This window comes from Dasypus novemcinctus, chromosome 2 (assembly GCF_030445035.2).
Source record: "Dasypus novemcinctus isolate mDasNov1 chromosome 2, mDasNov1.1.hap2, whole genome shotgun sequence".
In the NCBI taxonomy this organism is placed as follows: domain Eukaryota; kingdom Metazoa; phylum Chordata; class Mammalia; order Cingulata; family Dasypodidae; genus Dasypus; species Dasypus novemcinctus.
In genome coordinates, this window is record NC_080674.1 from 161,463,262 (window position 1) to 161,472,295 (window position 9,034).

The following is a 9,034-nucleotide window of genomic DNA, read 5'->3' on the forward strand; positions in this document are numbered from 1 at the left end:
ACAGGCCAGTCACACTCTTGTTCTATTTACTTGCCAAGTGGAGTTATTTATTTGGCACCAATAATATATCCTATTTTGTCTGACACTTGGTGGTATTAATAATAATAGTTTGGGTTTATTTAGTGCCTTTCCCCCAAGGAGTTGAGAGAACATTCAGTCACACAAGGTAAGATAAGCTGCCATGTTTCCCCCCTTACCTCATAGCACCAGCTCTCTTGAAAACCACTTTGAGATGTAACTGGGTAAAATGACAGGATGGAGCTGAGGAAGAGCAGAAGAAGAGGAAGGAAAAAGAGAACCAAGAAGAGGGGCAGGGAAAAGACAAGTAATGAAAGACTTCTGATTTCATTGCTATAGAGGCAAGAAGCATCTTAGGGTGACTGTAACAGGGTATCTTCAGAGTAAAAGATACCTTAAATATATGCTAGCCTTATTTCTTTTGATCAGTTCTCACCTTGGCACTGAAGGACATCCATAGCTGAGTTTACCTAATCCACCTAACTCTCTGCTATCCTCAACCTTGCCTGAGTTAGACCACTAACTTCCAGGGATTAGAATTCTCAACCTAAAGGGAAACCTTGAATTAAAATAAATTCCCAAATAACTACTCATAATCTCTGATTATAAAGTCTCAGCACTGGAAACGATGGGAGTGAGTGGCACCAGTATTTTCACCTCTCTTTTCAAATAAGTTAGGTAGTTGGTTTTTCAAATAAATTAGGGAGGTTTTTAAAAAACCTTGGTGATGGGTGTTTCAATACCTCATAAGATAAATTAACCCAGTATTGAGAAACCTCTAAGAAGGGCTTTCCTGATATTGACCTGAAATCTGTTCGTTCTCCTATAATGGCTAATATTATAGAGGACTTACTAGCTATTGTTGTGTGATTTCTGTCCATATTTATAAAGCTCTCAACAATACTGAAAGGTATATACTATTACTTCCATTTCTTCAAATAGGAGAAATAAGGCTCAAGGAGAATAAATAACTTGTCTAAAATCACAAACCTTGTAAGTGCTGAGGCCATATTCAAAGTCAAGTTTGTGTGATTGTATATCCTGTTCTCTTTCCACTTCTTAACTGATGGCATCCCCTTCCTTTGCAGCTTTCAAGAAACATTTTCCTTTAAGGTTATCTTAAATCCCAATTCTTCTATGAAACCTTTATTGATCATCCCACCCTGGGTTGCTCAGTTTCATATTATGAGACCATGTATGGCAATTTACCTTTGTAAAATTCTTACGACAGTTTTTCTGTAAGATCATGTGTCGTGAAATCTCTCCTACTATAAACCTAAACTTTATTTAAATATTGTTTAATTATGTAGAATCATGGACTACCAGAAGTGGAAGGGACATAAGATTTAGTAAAAATGACAATAGCATATATTTAGAAGTGAATATTTACTATGGGCCATGTATCGCTCTAAGTTATCTTCTTGTATTAATTCACTTAATCCAAACAAAACTTTGTATATTGTGTCCATACATTATGCCCATTTTGCAAATGAGGAAACTGAAGTATAAAGAAATTGATTTATTTTCTCTTGGTTGTCGGTTGCTTAAATTCAAAAGGCTTTGAAATGGAAAGCTTTCTTTTAAATTTATTTGGCAGCAAAACCTGATCTGACCTGAGCTCATTTTGGTAAAACCTGACCTGAATTGACATAACACTTTAAATAATCTTTATTTATAATATTTATTTAATGTTAATATTCATATGTTTTGCTGCAGAAATATTTGTTTGATTATTGAGTATTGCTTGAATTCTTTCTGGGAGAGAGGGGTGTGTCTATACATGTGTATTACCTTCCTAATGCTTTCCTCAGATGCTAGGTATGGAAACACATCTGATCCTAAAGGTTTTTTCAGAAAGGATTGAGTTCTGTAGTGAGTGATAAAAGAGCCATGGTTCAAATTAGGCTGTTAGATATTAGAGCTTGGATTCACAACAACTACACCAACTTTGCTAGCACTTTCCTTTGAAATATAAGGAAAGTCAGAGAGGAATAGTGACATGGCCAAGATTATACAGGTGATAAAATATATTTTTCATATTTTAGCAACCTTTCAAACAGGACACTTTTTCTGTATTTCTGTCTCATTTTCCAACTGAATTCTCAGCTCTTTGAGGGCAGAGAGAGTACTAGAGACCAGACATTCTCCTCCTGGTTGAGAAACATCATTTTCAGACTCTGAAGGTAGAGAAAATCTCACAGATAAAAACATTCATAAATAATTTACAGAGAATTAATAATCAGCAATTGGTAAATCCCATCACTATCCAGTTACTTTCAAAACAAAAAAAGAAATGATACTCACATGAGGCAATTCTTCCCTACCTTTTTAGGTAGGATGTGTCAATTGTCAAAGATCTATTTATACTGAATATCAGCTGGACTAATATGCATTTTGTTTTCCCAGATAGAATATATTAAATATAAACTAAGGGATTGAGTTAACCAAAATGGTGAACACCAGTTAGAAGGACTGTCTGCATTAGAATCAGCAGGGAAGCTTTTTAAAATATAGGTTCTTTTGGCCCACCCCCAGAGACTCTGGAATCAGTAGTTCTGTTAGGACCCAGGCATTCATATCTTATATTTTAGGTTCCCAAGTGATTTTTTTTTTTGCTACTGGAGTCAGGGGGATTGAACCTGGGACCTCCCATGTGTGAAGCAGGTGCTCAACTGCTTGACCCACAGGCCTTCCCCTCTAAGTGGTTTTGATATACAATCATATTCAGAACAACTTTTCTAAGTTAAATATTGGTCTAGGAATGGAGCTTAATTGTCATCGAATTTATTAATTTGTTGTAGGGTCTCATTCAAGTCTTTTACCAGCTTTGGTTCCCAGGATTTCTCATTTGTAAAATGGTAGGTTAATTAGCCTGTCTGCAAGGTATTCTGTCCCCGTCTCCTTCCCGCCCAGTATTGGCAGCCGGCGCTGCCCCTCCTTCTCTCCTTCTCCGTCTTCCGCCTAGCCGTTATTTAGACAGCCCACACTTTCCCCTTCCCCTCCCTTGCTCCTAACCCCTTAGCCACCTACTGTCCAGTAACTGCCTACTGTCCAGTAACCGCCTACTGTCCAGTAACCGTCTACGCAAGCAACAGCACCCGCCGGCACCAATCAAGTCCCTTTACGTATCCCTAGACACTATAAAACCATGTCCCCTTCTACAATAAATCAGACTTGTGCCTAGAGCTCGTCTCCGTGGTGTTTTTGCTTGCACCGCGCGTCCCCTGTGCCTGAGCGAAGAGAGCGAGGGCCCAACGGCTTCGTGCCGACTCCCCTCCTCTCCTTTAACCGTGGGGCAGCCCCCGTCCGGAGAGCTCACCCGGCCATCCGCGTCGACCCTCCCGGAGGCCCGCAGCTGCCCACATTTGGCGCCTAACGTGGGGCTCGAACCCACGACCCTGAGATTAAGAGTCTCATGCTCTACCGACTGAGCTAGCCGGGCATAAGTCTGAGGATTCCAGAGCGGGCAAGTGATGAGCCAGGGATTGAACGGGAGAAGTAAGTCCCAGTAGCGCTGAAGCTGGCGGACGGAAACTCTAACCTGGTTAGTTTCTAGGAGGGCAGCCAGGGCCCGAACCTGCGGGACCTGACGGGAGGAGAGTGAAGCACCCATTTTGGTTTGAATGGGAGACGCCGAAGAGTCCCTACCTTGAGCGAAGGGTGGGGGGTAGGCGTCAGAGTGGGCCCCACCCACGTTGGGCGCCAAACGCCACACATCAGAATTCCTGACCTGCTTACGCTCCTCGAATTACAACAACTCTGCGGACAGATCAATTGGTTGCGCCCAGCGCTGCCGCTTACCACAGAGCAACTCCAGCCCCTGTACCGGCTACTCTGCTCCAACGCTCCGCCGTCATCCGCACCCGGAAAGAGGATTCGCCTCACCAACGAGGCCAAAAATGCCCTGGCCTGGGTAAATAGAGCCATCGAACAGTGCCAACTCCAGCGACATGAGCCTGGGAAACCGTTGTTAGGCCTAGTCTTACCCACTCGGGGAACACCTACTGGCCTTCTTTGGCAAGACGGACCGCTCCTCTGGGTCCATATGGCAAAGAGCAAGCTCCAAAAGATTGGACCTCAAACCACCCTACTCGTTCAGCTCGCCACCGCCCTAGTCACACAAGCCACCCATCATTATGGGTGCCCACCTGACACCATTGTGTGGCCCTTCACTACCGGGCAAGTCACTACCCTGCTACGCAGCTCCGTTGATAGGCAAACTCTTATGGAGCTTTATCATGGCAACTTCGATAGCCACTTTCCACAGCATCGGTTACTGCAGGGCCTTCCCCTGCTAGAAATCGCCGCCCCCGGCCATTTCCCTTTTCCGTCCAGCAAGCCTCTTCCAGACACCACCATCATCTTCACAGACGCCTCCAAGACTAAGTTTGCCGCCGTTGTCTTCGCACCCGGCGAGCACCAGCCACGTTCACACGTGCGCCTCCATCAATCCTCTGTGCAAGTGGCCGAACTGCGTGCTGTCATCTTAGCACTCCAAACCCATCCCCACTGTCCACTGAACATCTTTACAGACAGCCTCTACCACCTACAAGTCTGCCAAGTCATCGCCTTTTCTGTGTTTTTTCCGCCCGACAACTCAGCGAGTGAAAGCATTAACGTCGCTCTCCTGGACCTTCAAGAGCTCATAGAGAACCGCCGACAGCCTTGGTTCATCGCTCACATCCGCAGCCATTCCGGCCTTCCCGGGCCCCTAGCCCACGGCAACCACCTTGCTGATCAGGCCGTTCACCTGCTTCTAGCCGAGACCACCGTCGCGGTCGGAGACCTCATCAATCAGGCCAAGCTGCTGCATGCCAGATTTCACTTCTCAGCAGCTGGCCTCCACAAACTCTTTCCAGACCTCCCAATCCATACCTGCAAACACCTTGTGCGGTCATGCCGAACGTGCACTCCATTGCTGCCCTTGGGGCCGCTCCAACCGCAGGGAGTTAACCCTCGTGGGCTCCGCCCCAATTCCAGATGGCAACTGGACGTCACTCACGTCCCCCAGTTTGGCCGATGGAAATACCTCCACGTGGCCATCGACACCTTCTCTCATCTCTGCTACGCAACCGTGCTCACCGGAGAAACGGCCAAGCACGCCATCCAAGCGCTCAGAGAATCTATTCTTTTCATGGGCGTTCCATGGGACATCAAGACAGACAACGGACCTGCCTACCGGAGCGCCTCCTTTGCCGAATTCCTCAAACTCTACGACATCACCCATCACTTCAGCATTCCCTACAATCCGCAGGGACAAGGCCTAGTAGAGCGTGCTCACCAGTCTCTCAAAACCCTCATTCTCAAGACATCTGCCGACCAGCCGCGTCGCACCCCTCGCGACGTCGTCACAGAGGCCCTAATCCGACACAACCTGATGACCTTCAATGCCCAAGGCTTTTCACCGGTCCACATGCACTGGGGGCCTACCTTCCGGCCCACCCCTGCACCGCTTGTCCTCTGGCGTGACCCGCAGACCACCCAATGGCATGGACCTGCCCCTCTCTTAGCCCAAGGACGGGAATTCGCCTGCGTTTTCCCTGAATCAGAGCTGCAGCCCATCTGGGTCCCAGGACGTTTCATCAAGCCCCACACCGCCGAGGCTTCCGCTAACGCTAACACCAATGATCCTCCTAACGAGTTGCCTACCTAACTTGCCTCCTTCCCATCGCTGTTTCCTTTGTAGTCTTCTCTCTCTCTTTTGTCTCCACAGATGATTCGCCGCAACGCAGGTAGTTCCGTTCTTCCCATTGCTCTCATCGTCATGCTTCCCTTCATCTCCCCGGCCGTTGTCAACTCGCCCCATCAACGCTCCAATTGGACCCTCCAGCACTGGCAAGAGGAAGCCTTCCTCATCATCAGAAAACTACTGCCCACGCCTGAATCCCCACCCCTCGCCGTTGGCCCCAATAAAGTCCTCAATCCCCCCGCCTCCCCCCCCTTCCAGCGGCACCCCCCGCCTCGTCCATCACTCCCCAGCTATGGCCCCCCCTACCAAGTATTCCAGTCCCCTTCTCGCGTTAATCTATGCATCCTACTTATCTCTAAATACTTCTCAACCCAACCTCACCAAGAACTGTTGGCTCTGCCTCTCCCCCTCCCTTCCTATCTATGAGCCTGTCGCCGTTAACTTCACATTCGACGAATCCACTTCAGTATACCCAGCCGAGTGCAACTGGAACACTTCCTCCGTCCCCCTAACCTTTCAATCTGTTTCCTCCACAGGACGCTGTGTTCATTCTCGTCAAGGTTCCCACCCCTCCCTTAGTGCTTGCTCTAGCTACTCCTCTCCCAGTGCTTCCGCCAAGTTCTTAATCCCCCTTAACACCTCCCAATGGCTTTGCACCTCCACCGGGCTAACCCCCTGCCTCAATGTCGCCACCCTCAACGTTACCCATGAGACTTGCCTGCTCATCCTTCTCGCTCCTCGAGTCGTTTACCATTCTGACCACGAATTTTTCCGCCGCGTGCTGAGCAGACAAACCTCCCTCCACTTACAAAGGAGAGAGCCTGTCACCGCAGTCCTGACAGTCGCTACCCTCCTAGGTCTTGCAGGGGCAGGCACAGGTATCGCCGCCCTCGCCACACAGTCCTCTGCCCTCTCCTCTCTCAGACAGGCCGTTGACGAAGATATCACCTACCTTCAAAATGCTGTAAAACATCTAAAAAATTCTCTCAATTCTCTCTCTGAGGTAGTCCTCCAGAACCGCCGCGGCCTCAACCTCCTCCTCCTTAAGGAAGGGGGTCTCTGTGCCGCCCTTGGAGAGGAGTGCTGCGTATACGCCAACTCCACCGGCTTAGTCGAGGACAACCTGAGAAAGGTCCAGGAGGGATTGGATAAGCACCGCAAAGAGCGAGAAAATGCGAACTATTTTTCCAGTGTTCTCCATACCCTCCTCCCATACCTCCTTCCATTTTTAGGCCCACTCATCATCATCATCTTAGCCCTCACTGTAGGACCCTGGGCCGTCAAAAAAATAGTCCGCCTCGCCAAAGACCAAGCCAACGCAGTATTCAGCTCCTTTGTGCAGGTTCATTATCAACGCCTCGCCACGAAAGAGCCACCACCAAGCCACCCGCCGCGCTCCTCCCGTCCCTGCTGCAAACACCGAACCACACGCCTGTAACCTCCTGTCTCCCTTTCCTCACTCATCTCCCTCCTTCTCCCCCAATCGGGCGAGGGGTTCAGGAACATCACGACCCTGTTTTGCTGGCAGAGCTCGGCGCGCGCCAGGCGCCGGCGTGCGCCGACCCCAGCAGCAGGCACATGCGTCCTGGCCAGACGCTGTGTCCCCTGCAGCTGAGAGCAGCTGGGAGGGCCCTCTGCTTCTCGCCGCCAGCCGGTCCTCGTGGTCTCCCTCCTCCCCTCGTCTTATCCCAGTACCCCGTCCCATACTGCCCCTGCTGCCACCAGTTCACCTCCCCCGAAGCACATACTTTTAAACAAAAGGGAGCAATTGTCCCCGTCTCCTTCCCACCCAGTATTGGCAGCCGGCGCTGCCCCTCCTTCTCTCCTTCTCCATCTTCCGCCTAGCCATTATCTAGACAGCCCACACTTTCCCCTTCTCCTCCCTTGCTCCTAACCCCTTAGCCGCCTACTGTCCAGTAACCGCCTACTGTCCAGTAACCGCCTAATGTCCAGTAACCGTCTACGCAAGCAACAGCACCCGCCGGCACCAATCAAGTCCCTTTACGTATCCCTAGACCCTATAAAACCATGTCCCCTTCTACAATAAATCAGACTTGTGCCTAGAGCTCGTCTCCGTGGTGTTTTTGCTTGCACCGCGCGTCCCCTGTGCCTGAGCGAAGAGAGCGAAGGCCCAACGGCTTCCTGCCGACTCCCCTCCTCTCCTTTAACCGTGGGGCAGCCCCCGTCCGGAGAGCTCACCCGGCCATCCGCGTCGACCCTCCCAGAGGCCCGCAGCTGCCCACAGTATTCTGGTGCTGATATTCTACAATTGTATTTCTGAAACCATAGCAATTACAATATTTTCTTTTAGACTGATTAACAAGATAGCTTTTTTGCTTTTATTGTTAAGTTTTGCCAAGATGGGCATTATGCTGTAATGTAACAAGACATAATAAACTGAGTAATTGAGACTAACAATAATAACAGCAGTTATAACCAGGAAAGAGACCTGGTTTTAAAGTAGGGAAACCTAGAATCTTTTCTTTCATCCTGTTATAAAACACTGTGGAAAGTAGGCACTCGTATTAATTTCACCAAACTGGTTAGAGGAAGTAGTTTTATTCTCATTTTACTTAGGAGATATCTAAGGCCCAGAGAAATTCCATAATTTGACTAAGACTAAATAGAAATTGCAGTGCAAGACTAGAATTCAAGTCTGAGCTTCATGACTCAGTTTCTCTCTCTAGACACTGAACCCCTGGACTCCCGAAGAACTCCAGTATCCTCATCCACATAGGCACCCTGTTAGCCTCATCCTAGAGGGTTACTGCCATTGGCTCCTTGCTACTTCCTCTTCGTTCTGCAATGCCTCAGGTGAAAAAGCCATGCCACTCTTCTCCACGTTCTAACCCCATTCTGTCACTCCTGCTACACTCTGGTGAAATATGCTTTTGGATGGGGAAGGAAATTTGAAACTGCTAATCCAAAGATGCTCTTGATGGGGGCTGGATTGGGGCATTTGACCAAGTGCAGGCCGAGGAGTGATTCCTTGGTGAGAAGCATCTCCTTAGTGATCTCTGCACTGAGACCCTATTTTCTATGCCAGTTTCCCTAAGTTCATTTCATAATGGGCTATATATTAACACAGTTATTTATATATACTCACAAGAGCAAGAATCACCATGTAATAAATATACAAGGATCATAATATAATGAAGAGACATTGGAGTTCATTAATGCAACCTTACCCTTTTACAGATAGGTAAACTGAGGCCTAATAAGTTTGAAGTTATTCATCCGGTAGAATTGTCATACAAATGGTGTAGTAGCAGAACAAGTTCAAAACTCAGGGAACTCTTCTTTGACTGCATACAAATGGTACAACCA

General features: G+C 48.2%; 1 non-coding gene across 1 annotated transcript; it reads right to left on the reverse strand.

The window, feature by feature from the left end:
- Positions 1-3,387: 3,387 nt before the first annotated feature.
- TRNAK-CUU (transfer RNA lysine (anticodon CUU)) lies at positions 3,388-3,460 on the reverse strand. The gene has a single exon. It is a non-coding gene; the product is annotated as a tRNA-Lys (tRNA).
- Between the last annotated feature and the right edge of the window lie 5,574 nt (positions 3,461-9,034).